Here is a 15,967-nt window from a genome sequence, read left to right on the forward strand (position 1 = left end):
GCAGGGAGAGAGAGAGTGACGACAGTGACAGCTGGGAGAGAGAGAGTGACGACAGTGACAGCTGGGAGAGAGAGAGTGACAGTAGGGACAGGGACGGCAACGACAGGGAGAGAGGTGACAGCAGGGGAACATTATCTAATTTGTTGCAGGTGACCGGCGGGCGGCTGGTGGCAGTGAGCGGCTGGCAGCGGTGGGCGGCAGTGAGCGGCAGGTGGCAGTGAGCAAGTACAGCGCTCTACACAGCCGCCGGCCGCCGTGCACGGACGGGGAGCACCATGTGCAGCAGGATGGCCACTTCCTCGCCTCCTGCTGCACTTTAATTTCCTAATTTCCAGGTCAGTGGAAGAAGTGGCGGTATACCATACCGCCGTATACCGCCCCACTTCTACCACTGTGTGTGTGTGTATATATATATATATTATATATATATATATATATATATATATATATATATATATATATATATATATATATATATATATATATATATATATATATATAGCACTACAAAGCAGTATATATATATATATATATACATACATACATACAGCACATCTGTACATATGTATAGACATACATACATACATACATACATACACATACAGTACATGCAGTAGAATATAAACACATGCACAGCAAACATACACAAAACATACATACACGCACGCACACACACACACACACACACACACACACACACACAGCACATACATACAGGCACCCACCCCCCTTCACCCTCAATAACAGAAAGCTAAACTCCTTTTGACTGCCCACCCGGCCTCACCAGTTCAGAGGCTGTATATCAACACGATCCTGGGATGGGAGGAGCTGCGCGCGGCAACTGCAGCTCTTCCTACATGCAGCCAGTGCTGCGGCCAGCCTCTCAGTGTCAGCGTGAGGAGGCAAATCCCCCCTCCCGCCCCGCACGTGCGTACGCGTACGGGCACTGTGATTGGGAGTGAAGCCACTGCGTCTGCCGCTCCCCTGTTAAATTAGTTCGGCGCCTCTCTCATCTTTGCGGGGGGCGAGCTGCCCCCTTGCCCCCCCCATTCCGACGCCCCTGCTGTCAAGGGTATCAATATTTTTAGTCAGGGAATCCGACCAAGCCACCCCAGCTCTGCACATCCAGGCTGAGGCGATCGCTGGTCGCAGTATAACACCAGTATGTGTGTATATACTTTTTATGATATTTTCCAGCCTCCTGTCAGCTGGCTCCTTTAGGACGGCCCTATCTATAGACGGTACCGCCACTTGTTTTGATAAGCGTGTGAGCGCCTTATCCACCCTAAGGGGTGTTTCCCAACGCGCCCTAACTTCTGGCGGGAAAGGGTATACCGCCCATAATTTTCTATCGGGGGGAACCCACGCATCATCACACACTTCATTTAATTTATCTGATTCAGGAAAAACTACGGTAGTTTTTTCACATCCCACATAATACCCTCTTTTGTGGTACTTGTAGTATCAGAAATATGTAACACCTCCTTCATTGCCCTTAACGTGTGGCCCTAATAAGGAATACGTTTGTTTATTCACCGTCGACACTGGATTCAGTGTCCGTGTCTGTGTCTGTGTCGACCGACTAAAGTAAACGGGCGTTTTAAAACCCCTGACGGTGTTTCTGAGACGTCTGGACCGGTACTAATTGTTTGTCGGCCGTCTCATGTCGTCAACCGACCTTGCAGCGTGTTGACATTATCACGTAATTCCCTAAATAAGCCATCCATTCCGGTGTCGACTCCCTAGAGAGTGACATCACCATTACAGGCAATTGCTCCGCCTCCTCACCAACATCGTCCTCATACATGTCGACACACACGTACCGACACACAGCACACACACAGGGAATGCTCCGATAGAGGACAGGACCCACTAGCCCTTTGGAGAGACAGAGGGAGAGTTTGCCAGCACACACCAAAAACGCTATAATTATATAGGGACAACCTTATATAAGTGTTTTCCCTTATAGCATCTTTTATATATTTCTAACGCCAAATTAGTGCCCCCCCTCTCTGTTTTAACCCTGTTTCTGTAGTGCAGTGCAGGGGAGAGCCTGGGAGCCTTCCCTCCAGCCTTTCTGTGAGGGAAAATGGCGCTGTGTGCTGAGGAGATAGGCCCCGCCCCTTTTTCGGCGGGCTCGTCTCCCGCTCTTTAATGGATTCTGGCAGGGGTTAAATATCTCCATATAGCCCCCGGAGGCTATATGTGAGGTATTTTTAGCCAAAAAAGGTTTTCATTTGCCTCCCAGGGCGCCCCCCTCCCAGCGCCCTGCACCCTCAGTGACTGCCGTGTGAAGTGTGCTGAGAGGAAATGGCGCACAGCTGCAGTGCTGTGCGCTACCTTAAGAAGACTGAGGAGTCTTCTGCCGCCGATTCTGGACCTCTTCTCGTTTCAGCATCTGCAAGGGGGCCGGCGGCGAGGCTCCGGTGACCATTCAGGCTGTACCTGTGATCGTCCCTCTGGAGCTAATGTCCAGTAGCCAAAGAAGCCAATCCATCCTGCACGCAGGTGAGTTCACTTCTTCTCCCCTAAGTCCCTCGTTGCAGTGATCCTGTTGCCAGCAGGACTCACTGTAAAATAAAAAACCTAAGCTAAACTTCTCTAAGCAGCTCTTTAGGAGAGCCACCTAGATTGCACCCTTCTCGGCCGGGCACAAAAATCTAACTGAGGCTTGGAGGAGGGTCATAGGGGGAGGAGCCAGTGCACACCACCTGATCCTAAAGCTTTACTTTTTGTGCCCTGTCTCCTGCGGAGCCGCTATTCCCCATGGTCCTTTCAGGAACCCCAGCATCCACTAGGACGATAGAGAAAGCTAAATTTTAAGTTGGTACAGCATCACTTTCTGCGCCCATGTTTATGAATCCACACTATGGAAGCCACGCAAGAAGGGACTGGTTTTTTCATCAGTGCTGTTTTGCCTGGGTAACTTGTCTCCTCTCTACCCCAGGAGTCTAGGCAAGTGAAGGGCTAGAAGCATATCCAGAACAGCAAACGTGCATCAGCAGCTCACAGTTGGTTTTGCACTTTGTAAAGAACATCCACAGCATTTGTGTGACAGATAAATGTGTCAGCTGTGAGTCACCCCACTCATCTGGGGGGAAGTGCAGCTTAGTGGGGCTGTAGTGGGGAGAACAAGCTGATTACCGTCTTTAACATATTTACTTGCTTTTTAATTAGGAGTGGAACAGTAGTAGTAGGTGTCCACGTTACTTAGAAGTCATCTGATAGATATGGGTGGACACCAACTACAGTAGCCCAAATTTGCTACACTATACGTTGTGGGAGTAATATAAAGCCCAGGCTTTGCAAGCGGACGAGCTCCCAGCATCTAGTACTCCATACATGCAGTAGGTATTATGCCCAAGGTGATGAAGTTGATGCAGAACAGAGATTGTTAGGACTGGCTTCCTGCCCTCCTCCCTGTATGCAGTGGTCAGGACACACCTTTATGAGCAATGGCAGGTATTCAGTGCTGCAGGGAAGAACGGTATGCAGGAGCATGCACATGCCTGCCAGGCAACTGGATGCTGCCAGGTACAGCTCACCAATCAACTCTTTCACTGCCAGCAATAGGTACAGTAGTATGTTTCCATTTGTACACAGGCCATGGCAAATAAACATGTCTGATCTCAGAAGAAGTTGACCCAAACTTTGATCCTTGGCCTGTCTTTATGCAGCATAACTCAACTAGCCTCTGTCAAACGGCTTGGCTTTAGGACCATGCAAAATGCATTTTAATGCAACAGGTGCTGAAGGAGGAGCAGGGAAAGGTGTGGTGCATTGTCTAGGACATTTCATTTGATCAGACCTGTAATCGCAGCCTGCGGGTTAATGATTCCTAAGGTGAGTAATCTAGCTGCAGAGTATAGCGGAAGGGTTAGGTTCTCATTGAGGAACACAGCACAGCTAGGTGAGATTTTCCATGCACTTCTTCTACTCAAAGCGCAGGCTGACTACCTGTGACACACAGCTTACAGCCACTATGAAATACGGGAAACACAAATAAAAAAAGAAAGCGGTCAGTCATATATAGAGTCACTCGGGTACAAAAACATACAGTAGTTCTATAGAGAGTGTTCGTGTGAATATTCAGTATCAGATCTACATTGAAGGGTCTTTTTGACCTTCAGATGACAAATTTATTTTTATAGTGGTGGGGGTACTATGTTATTCTCAGTTTTATTAACAGGCATTTAAACTGGAAGAACTAGCATAAACTTCACTGGAAATCTCATTCATTTAGGTTAAATATATATGTAGGTAAAAGGCTTTTAAAGAAAAAAAAAAAGTTTGGTTTTCATGCAGAAATATTACTGGGAGATGAAAGGGCGTTTTCTGTGTCTGTAAGAAGCCCTGCCCGGCATCACCTCCTGGGAGGAAGCCCCTAACGCACCCGCTAGCAACTTCTGCCTGGTTAATAAAAGGAAATCAAAGCTTTGAGAGTCTGTCTTGCACATGGGCAGGAACACTTGTAGCCAAGAAAATTAGGAATAATTTCCCCTTCCTGACGACAAAACAAAACAGCTATATGTTCTGTGCGGTTTCTAAAATGGATATTCTCAAACTATCTGTAGTTTGTTAGTCATTTACCAATCCTCATTTCTACAACTTTGCCTCCTCACCATTTGTGCCATATGTTTATACTTTGTTTCGTTCATTTGTAAATGACAAATCTATACATACTGTACACTTTAACTTAGTGTAATGAGTTACCTTGTGATAAGTGTGGTTCTAGTCATGGATCTAAAAAGGCTTCCCATTAAGGGGAGGGGGGGGGGGGGGGGGTATGCAATTAGCTCCAATCATTTTGGAACTAATGAATTCGCCCCACTGAGTATTCAATTAGGGCCTAGGTAAATAAATAAAAAAACAGAGCTGATTGCATATCCCCCTATGCCCATGTGTCCAAAAAACTAGCAGTTTCTTTTCTACCTATATAGTGCTAAGCTGCAACATAACCCACAGTTGTTTTGTGGGTGACAATGGTTCCCATGTGACTATGGAAAGGTTTATTTTGTTACAATGTGCCAGTAAGGATGTTTCAGTGCCCATGGCGTGTAATAACTGCTGGGTAGGCACATCCCTCACTCAGATATATTGTAGCAAACAAACTGACAAACAGGGGGCACTTCCACCAGTTCCTCAGGTTGGCAGACGTGATTCCGACAGTCAGTATTTCACCGGGTGTCGGGATTCCAGCATCGATATCCTGACAGCCGGGATACAGACAGCCGGCAAAATGAATGCCTCTCGTTCCCTCCCACCATCTGGCAGCCCAGACTGAGCTTCATGTAACATATTGCAAAGTGAACTAGATTATAATAAGCTTGATGCTATATAGTAGAATGGGAATGCATTGTGTAGTAAGTTTCACATAGGCATTAGCACATGGATGCAAGTCTGACATGTCGATGGGTATGTGTGAATATGTAGAAGGCTTGGCAAGATTAATCACCATTTCCTCCATCAGGTTTCCTAAGGTTGCATTCCAAGCAAACATCACTGCAGAGATATTATGTGGGCAAATGGCCATGTGCTTAATAGAATAGTTCTGTAACTCGGATATGATCTATATGAACAATAGCAATTATTTTACATCTTTACATGCAGAAGCCTTCTGAAAGCACACAGCTATGGTTAAAATGCACGCTTCATTTCTTCCATCTGGATGCAGACTGCATGTCTGAACTTACTACTTCTAGATTCATTTTGGTTCAACTTTTTTAGTTTTTTTAATAGATCTTAAGCTTGGTACACACTAGACGATATTTTAAATGATATTGCTGATAACCCGTAACAATTTTTGAAAGGACTCCATTTCAAGTGTCTGGTATACGATGCTATGATGCCAATTGACCGAGCGATGTGTCATATCGCCAGATATCAGGTTACTACACCGGCCTCCACCACTGTTCCTATCCCACCACACCCACTGTCCTATCCGGCACCACCAATTCCTCCTCTGCAACCACCTACCTATCCCACACAGGCTGTGCCTACACCATCATTCACCTAACCCAGCACCTCTTCTAGTGGAATGCAATCTGCCATGCTGAGTGCACAGTCCACTCTCCACAGCAATCCCAGTTTTTTTAATTTGTAATTTTTTTTCTTTTCTGTTTTTACAGTTTAAAAAAAAAAATTGTTGTTGAACTTTTCTTGGGCTCTTGCTCCAGGATAACTAGGACTTAGCCATAGTACCATAAGGATGGTTATTGAACTCCATTTGACCCTGCTACTGAACATTGTGATTGCTTATTCTTGTGTTCTTTCAAAAAGACAGTTCTCAAATTCTCTATATTCTTCTAGTCCTAATTTATGTCTGCATCACTCTTTTGGCCTGTACGGTACATGACCAATTGTTGAATTGGCCGATTTTACTTGACCTTGTCGGCGTAATCTTTGCTATAGAGGCACTCATTGGCCTAATATAAATCGATGAATCCAGTCACACCAGAATCACTGTTCTTGGAATTTATTTTAATAAGAAAAATAAATAAATAAATAAATTAATGTAAAAGTGTTGTGTGTGTTTCTTTGTGCAGTGGGCAGCAGTGTTGGGTGGCACACATTAGTATACCATAGGTGGGCAGCAATAACATAAGGGGCACCCATAGGTGGGCAGCAATTAACATATAGGGGGTGTACATTGGAGGGCACCAATAACATATAGGGGGCACCCACTGGTGGGCAGCAACAACATATTGGGGGCACCCATAGGTAGGCAGCAGCATACACCATTGGTATATTTATCCCCTCCTGAAGTCCTGTGGCTCCCCTTGTGTAATTCCCGCACAGAATTTAAATCGGGCTGAAAACCAACAATTTGGTAATGTCAGACAACTCCTGTACATCGTTTGGTCGTTGGTATAATGGTTCACCATGTACACACAATATCGTTTGCCCTGGACTCCAGGAAGTTCGAAAGGAAATAATTAGCAGATATCGTTCACCAAGCTGGTCGTCTAGTGCGTACCGAGCTATAGTCAAAATTGAGCTGCACGTACGACGACAGATGACCTAGCTAGCGACCAACGGGAGCGCGCATCATTAATGGTATGGTGCATACACACTGAACAATAAAACAAATTAATTGTAACGGTTTATCATTATCGCCAATAAAAATATTGTCTAGTGTGTACCAAGCTTAATATTAATAATAATAATAATAATAAAAAATAATAAATAAATAAATAAATAAAATGTTGAACCAAAATGGACCTAGAAGAAGCAAGTTCAGACATGCAATCTGAGTCCAGATGAAAGAAATGAAGCGTGCATTGTAACTATAGCTGTGTGCGCTTTCAAAAGGCTTCTGGAAGTAAAAATGTAAAATAATTGCTATTGTTCATATAGATCATATCAGAGTTACAGAACTATTCTATTAAGCACATGGCCATTTGCCCATAGGTGGGCAGCAGCATATAGCATTAGTATATTTATCCACTCCTGACCTGTAACCGATTCCCATGTAATTCTCGCCCATTATTTAAATTAGGCTGAACACCAACAATTTGGTAACATCACACAACTCCTGTATATCGTTTGGTCGTTGGTAAAATCGCCCAGTGCGTACGCACAATATCGTTTGTCCTGGACTCCAGGAAGTTCAAAGGAAATACAAACATACAGTACATAAAAACACATGGAATCCCATTTCAAGGTATTATATCACCACCTAGTGGACAAATGTTGACAGTGGATCAGATTCTGATTAATATTTTCTAAAATGCAATAGAAAAATTGATAGCTAGAATTTGATTGGTTGGGCAACAGCACCACTTGTCTGTTTTAGAAACTAGTATGTCTATCCCTAGGTGTTTGAACAACACAATTTGAAACGTGAAAAACCAAAAAACCAATGTGGGACAATAAAAAAAAAAAAACTTTGCTAAAAACAATACCCTTCTAATAATCTAGTTTCATCATTAACTATTCTGACATTTTGTCAAAAGTACCTAAACACTGCAGCGGTTATCTGAAGCTATCAGACACACAGATCCCTGATTCCGGAGGACAGACACATTAAACATGCTGTGATTGAGAGATGGTTGCATTTACTTATTGTCCATGCCTATCCGCTTCACCAGCAATACCATGATTTCCACCGTAACTAAATCCTTTACTGTACTTCTCACATCCAGCCTCTCTCTCTATGGTCACCACCTGAGAAACGTTTGTAGAATACCCTTTGTTACCACAGACTCTTAAACACTCGCATCATGATTCCCTTCCTCTTTAGAATGTATGTTCTGACGAGCAGGGCCCTCAACCCTCACGCGCTTATCCTTCTCTTACTTAAACCATCTTTGAAGGCACCAAATCCTGCGGTTTTCTGCCACCCTGAAACTTCTGTCAGTGGTGTCTGCTGCCGTAGCCATGTTTACTTAACCTGTACTTATCCTATATTGTCTTCAACTGTAAGTCACTATTTTCTTATTTTGATTATTTTGTTTATGTACTCTGTAATTGGGCGCAGCGGCTCCCTTGTATAAACAAAGGATAATAATAATATCTTGCCTACGCCAATCTGATCTCATCTTACATCCCATTCACCGATCTATTAGTGCTTCAGTCTTTAGTAAGTGCATTCCCGCATTCTATAAATCCCTAAACTTGCTCCCAATATACTCCAGAATCTAATTCATATTACTCATCCCAATGCCCTCAATATTACTTGTTCATAAATCTTAAACCTCATCTCAACAGTTTTTGTCTTTTTATCTGATAACCACCACTTACAAGACTTCTCCCATGTCGCTACCCACCCAATCAATCAACTTGACTGGACTCTCCCGCACTCTTGAAATGTGCAAAAAAGCCCCATCCCTTTAATAGAGCAGACCCAATTGCACTGGTGACCCCTCTGATATCCAAATCTAAATTCTGGAGACATACGTTACTTACTGTATATACTTGTGTACAAACTCTTCCCTTTGCCCACTAGATTGCTAGCTCTCATACTGTACATTTTTACGAATGCTCCATTTACCCACTGCCATGACAGAGCACCGTGGTGCCTTATAAATCATGATAATAAAAGTGAATTAGTATATCTATTTGCTGCTTGTCATCTCCCACCTGCACTACTGTAACTTTCTACTCTTTGGTCTACATACTTAAATGTATCCTCAATGCTGCAGCCTGCCTCTCAGATCATCATTACAAGAATCTCCACATAACATTATGCTTAATCTGTGACTACTATATCAATTACTTTCCAAGAAAAAGGACTAGATCAAGTGTCTAATACACTACAAATGAGCCTAAAATGCAAAATTCCGGAAAAAGTACGGGAATCGCTAGCTGTGGCGGAGTGTAGGTCATGCCAATAGGCGCAAAAAGGTGTATGAGAACACATCAGTACTAAAAGGATTTGAATAAGCAAGGTTTCATACGGAATAGCAAATGAAAAGTGCAAATTGGTCATGAGATCATTGCAGAACAAGATCCAGTGATAGCGTACGCACAGAAAATATATTCCGGCGCCGGTATACTGTGCGCCGGGATCCCAACAGCCGGCATACTGAAGACCACCCCTACAACAGTGTGCTACTGTTATTAACAGTCACTGGATGCACCTTGCTGCGCCAAGTGATCACAGTATTCTTTGATGCCACTGGACCTGGGCTGTTAAGGGATTCCCTCTTACCATCAAGTAACCACCCACTGCGCAGTGGGCAGGCAATGGGTTTGTCACAACCAGGCTCCTACAATTGGCACCTGGAAGCGCTTATTTTGCTACATATGCTGCCACACCTCCTGATTAGTGTCGGCTGATCCCTAGTGGTTCCGCGCCATGGACCAATCCCTGCACAGTAGCTGGCGAGGGGGGAGTTTTGAGACACTGAGCTCAACCTAGAGCTTCCAGCAAACGGAATAGTGTTTGGCACAAATCTGTTGTTGCAGGATACAGATGCAGCAATCTTGGAGGCAAGTTGTTATTGCTCAAAATGTCTTCAAAAAGACTCGTCCCCTTGCAGATTATGTTTGGGGGTATAGCAGCATACAGATGTTCCCAGCAGTACTACTCTCCTTGATGTAACAGAATATATACAATCTCAGGGCTCAAAGGCCCGGTTTTTATCCTGTTCCAATACATTATACCACAGGGAGTAGCTCTGCCCTGTGGTTTTTACCCAATCACGTTAAGTGCATGTACCTTGCATGTTCACCTTTAACACTGTCCATAATGGACAGTGGGGAGTGGTCACTCCACTGTGCCTGAGCCGACCTGGGGTTACAGTCGATGCCCAGGTGCCAGCAAATCTAGAGTGGGGGGATAGTTTCCTCCAAATCAGACTTTCAGTATTCTGCTAACTGACCCAGCTTACCATCTCGAGCCGAAACCAAGGTCAAAAGATTGGCAACAAGATCCCCAGGCAGAGTCTCCTGGCCATGGGGAAGTGGACAGGGCAACCAATCAGCCCTTAGAGAGCTCCAGATCTCCCTAGACCGCAGGTTCTCAAACTTGGTCCTCAGGACCCCACACAGTGCATGTCTTGCAGGTCACCTCACAGAATCACAAGTGAAATAATTAGCTCCACCTGTGGATCTTTTAAAATGTGTCAGTGAGTTTTTAATACACCTGTGCACCTACTGGGTTACCTGCAAAACATGCACCGTGTGGGGTCCTTAGGACAGAGTTTGAGAACCTATGCCCTAGACCACCAGGAGGAAAGGTAAGTGCATTTTTATCTTTAAAATACATTCAGGCACATTTTAAATATAAATACATTTAAACCATTAACTAGATACATCATGTAACTGGCACCCTTCACAAAGCCTCCCATACCCATGAACTGCAGTATGGCTGCAGTGCCTTACACACAATATATTTTAATACATTTATTTTTCCATGCTGTACCCAGCGCTGGGATTTTCCCTAGCCCTGCAGGGGCAGCAGGGGTTAACAGTCCAAATCACTGCAGCCACTCACTCCAGCTGCAGCATTCAGCCTCTGTTCCCTGTAGTGCTGTGGTGAGGGGAGCTAGGCTTACAATAGCCAAGAAAGCATCTGAACTGGACCTTGGGGCAACAGAAGAAGGTGGTTTAACTCAGCTACCAGGAAAACATATGTATAAACAATTTGTGACTTCAAATGGAAGAAGGTGGTCTAGCTTGATAAATCACATTTTCTTTAACATCACAAGGACGGATGGGTGTGTATGTTGTATGCGTTGTTTGCTAAAGAGATGGTACCAGGATGCACTATGGGAAGAAGGGAAGCTGGCGGAGGCAGTGTGATGCTCTGGGCAATATTCTGCTGGGAAACCTTGGGACCTGCTATCAGGTAGAGGTTACTTTGACACGTACCATCTCCACCTATACATTGTTGCAGTCCAAGTACACCCCTTCATGGCAATGGTATTCCCTGATGGCAGTGGTTTCTCTCAGCAGGATAATTTGCCCTGCCACGCTGCAAAAATTGTCCAGGAATGGTTTGAGGAACATGATAAAGAGTTCAAGGTGTTAACTTGGCCTCCAAATTCCCCAAATATCAATCTAATTGAGCATCTGCAGGATGTGCTGGAAAAGGAACTCTGAGCCTTGGAGGCCCCACCTCACAATTTATAGGACTTAAAGCATCTGCTGGTAATGTCTAGGTGACAAATGCCACACACTTTCAGAGGTCTTGTGGAGTCCTCTTACCCATGCCTCAATGGCACCAAAAAAGGGGAAAGGAAAGACAAAAGAAATCCTTTTTGGGAGCACTCTTAATTGAAAATTGTAATGATATTAGATCATGATATACAGAATGATAATGTGAAAATGAATAATCTAAAACTTAACATTTATTCTGTTCCTTAAAATATCGACCAATTGTAGTCCAAATATTTCTATCTATAATACAATACAGAGATAGGAAGGTGAAAATAAGAGTGAGTAGTATAGGACTGCTCCACCAGTGTTAAATGAGCATCAAGGTGATCATCTTGATGATATCCACAGTGCCTGGTATTCCTAAGTGGTCCCCCTTCAAAGTACTAGCCAGGTCTATCCTATCAGCTTCCGAGATTGAAGATCGGGCTACTTTCAGGATAGTACGACCCTGAATAGTAGAAGATGATATATGAAGGAAGAAGAACCCACTTCTGCTGTCTGTACTAGGCCTGCTGACGCCACTGGAGAAAATTACCCCCAGGCTTTTCCAGATGAGAGAGTGTTGGAAAAGAGAACCCAAATCTGTCTTGGAGGTAAAGTAGAATTGAATGAAGAAATTTTCTCCCCCCTTGCATGGGGGCTGAGGAAAGAAGGAAGACAGAAACACTTCTACTTTCTGTTGTGACAGCAAAATGTACGCTAAAGAGGACGGAGCCCTTTCTAGCACTGCTGTCAACCAGATGAGAGAGTGGTAGAAAAAGAGAAGAGAAGAGAAAAAAGAGAGATAAAAGGAAAACTGTGGCAGATGGGGGATGTTCTAATTAGTACTGAATAGCATGAAGGATAGCCTTTAATAAGCTGGTGTTACAAAGAGAATCGCTGTTATTGACACACTAATAATTTCTGTTATATCATCCATATATTATTAATGATCCCATCGGCTAATCAGACAGAAGGTAACAATTTTTAACAATTTTTGTGGAAATATACAGGCTAGAGTTCACCTACATTTCATTTAAATAATAAATCAAAAGGAAATTTCCTCAAACATATACTCTGCAAGAGAATATTTCATTGGATCACCAGTAATAGGTCAGTGTCAAATTTCAAGATCATTAGGCTAATTGATGTTCATTAGATCATAAATTAGATCTGGTGAGGATTTTAACATTTGCAAGGATGCCAATCAGCAGAATAAAATAGATAGTCCTACACCAAAGTTTTAAGCAAGACAAATGTATCATATGTAGCAGTATGAAAATACACAATCCTAAAACAAAATCTTTTGCAGGACAAATGCAACATATGTAACACAGAAAAATTGATTAATGTTCATCAGATCAATTTTTGTGGAAATATACAGGCTAAAATTCACCAACATTTCATTTAAATACTAAATCAAGAGGAAATTTCCTCAAACATATGCTCTGCAAGAGAATATTTAATTGGATCACCGGTAATAGGTCAGTGTCAAATTTCAAGATCATTAGGCTAATTGATGTTCATTAGATCATAAATTAGATCTGGTGAGGATTTTAACATTTGCAAGGATGCCAATCAGCAGAATAAAATAGACAGTCCTAAACCAAAGTCTTAAGCAAGACAAATGTATCATATGTAGCAGTATGAAGATACACAATCCTAAAACAAAATCTTTTGCAGGACAAATGCAACATATGTGACACAGAAAAATTGATTCATGTTCATCAGATCATAAGTTAAGTCTTGTAAGAAAGTTGACACTCATACAATGCTGATCTGCAGAATAAGCAGTCCTAAAATGCTTGTCTTTTACAAGACAAACACAGCATATGCATCAATACGAAGATGGTTTAGGACTGTCTATTTTATTCTGCTGATTGGCATCCTTGCAAATGTTAAAATCCTCACCAGATCTAATTTATGATCTAATGAACATCAATTAGCCTAATGATCTTGAAATTTGACACTGACCTATTACCGGTGATCCAATTAAATATTCTCTTGCAGAGCATATGTTTGAGGAAATTTCCTCTTGATTTAGTATTTAAATGAAATGTAGGTGAACTCTAGCCTGTATATTTCCACAAAAATTGTTAAAAATTGTTACCTTCTGTCTAATTAGCCGATGGGATCATTAATAATATATGGATGATATAACAGAAATTATTAGTGTGTCAATAACAGCGATTCTCTTTGTAACACCAGCTTATTAAAGGCTATCCTTCATGCTATTCAGTACTAATTAGAACATCCCCCATCTGCCACAGTTTTCCTTTTATCTCTCTTTTTTCTCTTCTCTTCTCTTTTTCTACCACTCTCTCATCTGGTTGACAGCAGTGCTAGAAAGGGCTCCGTCCTCTTTAGCGTACATTTTGCTGTCACAACAGAAAGTAGAAGTGTTTCTGTCTTCCTTCTTTCCTCAGCCCCCATGCAAGGGGGGAGAAAATTTCTTCATTCAATTCTACTTTACCTCCAAGACAGATTTGGGTTCTCTTTTCCAACACTCTCTCATCTGGAAAAGCCTGGGGGTAATTTTCTCCAGTGGCGTCAGCAGGCCTAGTACAGACAGCAGAAGTGGGTTCTTCTTCCTTCATATATCATCTTCTACTATTCAGGGTCGTACTATCCTGAAAGTAGCCCGATCTTCAATCTCGGAAGCTGATAGGATAGACCTGGCTAGTACTTTGAAGGGGGACCACTTAGGAATACCAGGCACTGTGGATATCATCAAGATGATCACCTTGATGCTCATTTAACACTGGTGGAGCAGTCCTATACTACTCACTCTTATTTTCACCTTCCTATCTCTGTATTGTATTATAGATAGAAATATTTGGACTACAATTGGTCGATATTTTAAGGAACAGAATAAATGTTAAGTTTTAGATTATTCATTTTCACATTATCATTCTGTATATCATGATCTAATATCATTACAATTTTCAATTAAGAGTGCTCCCAAAAAGGATTTCTTTTGTCTTTCCTTTCCCCTTTTTTGGTGTAGTTAATCTACAAAAGTATTTGGGAGCACCACCAATAAGTAAAATGCTATCTTAAAATAAGAATTTACTTACCGATAATTCTATTTCTCATAGTCCGTAGTGGATGCTGGGGACTCCGTAAGGACCATGGGGAATAGCGGCTCCGCAGGAGACTGGGCACATCTAAAGAAAGCTTTAGGACTATCTGGTGTGCACTGGCTCCTCCCCCTATGACCCTCCTCCAAGCCTCAGTTAGGATACTGTGCCCGGACGAGCGTACACAATAAGGAAGGATTTTGAATCCCGGGTAAGACTCATACCAGCCACACCAATCACACCGTATAACCTGTGATCTGAACCCAGTTAACAGCATGATAACAGAGGAGCCTCTGAAAGATGGCTCACAACAATAATAACCCGATTTTTGTAACAATAACTATGTACAAGTATTGCAGACAATCCGCACTTGGGATGGGCGCCCAGCATCCACTACGGACTATGAGAAATAGAATTATCGGTAAGTAAATTCTTATTTTCTCTGACGTCCTAAGTGGATGCTGGGGACTCCGTAAGGACCATGGGGATTATACCAAAGCTCCCAAACGGGCGGGAGAGTGCGGATGACTCTGCAACACCAAATGAGAGAACTCCAGGTCCTCCTCAGCCAGGATATCAATTTTGTAGAATTTTACAAACGTATTTGCTCCTGACCAAGTAGCTGCTCGGCAAAGTTGTAAAGCCGAGACCCCTCGGGCAGCCGCCCAAGATGAGCCCACCTTCCTTGTGGAGTGGGCATTTACAGATTTTTGGCTGTGGCAGGCCTGCCACAGAATGTGCAAGCTGAATTGTACTACAAATCCAACGAGCAATAGTCTGCTTAGAAGCAGGAGCACCCAGCTTGTTGGGTGCATACAGGATAAACAGCGAGTCAGATTTCCTGACTCCAGCCGTCCTGGAAACATATATTTTCAGGGCACTGACAACGTCTAGCAACTTGGAGGCCTCCAAGTCCCTAGTAGCCGCAGGCACCACCAATAGGTTGGTTCAGGTGAAATGCTGAAACCACCTTGGGGAGAAACTGAGGACGAGTCCTCAATTCCGCCCTGTCCGAATGGAAAATCAGATAAGGGCTTTTTCAGGATAATGCCGCCAATTCTGACACGCGCCTGGCCCAAGCCAGGGCCAACAGCATGACCACTTTCCATGTGAGATATTTTAACTCCACAGATTTAAGTGGTTCAAACCAATGTGACTTTTGGAACCCAAAACTACATTGAGATCCCAAAGTGCCACTGGAGGCACAAAAGGAGGCTGTATATGCAGTACCCCTTTTACAAACGTCTGAACTTCAGGGACTGAAGCTAGTTCTTTTTGGAAGAAAATTGACAGGGCCGAAATTT

General features: G+C 43.1%; 1 protein-coding gene across 3 annotated transcripts in view; it reads right to left on the bottom strand.

Moving 5' to 3' along the window:
- SAP30BP (SAP30 binding protein) overlaps positions 1–15,967 on the bottom strand; it is a 111,241-nt gene that overhangs the window by 60,914 nt on the left and 34,360 nt on the right. The gene's annotated exons all lie outside the window — the stretch shown is intronic.

Source organism: Pseudophryne corroboree, chromosome 3, assembly GCF_028390025.1.
Source record: "Pseudophryne corroboree isolate aPseCor3 chromosome 3, aPseCor3.hap2, whole genome shotgun sequence".
Classification (NCBI taxonomy): domain Eukaryota; kingdom Metazoa; phylum Chordata; class Amphibia; order Anura; family Myobatrachidae; genus Pseudophryne; species Pseudophryne corroboree.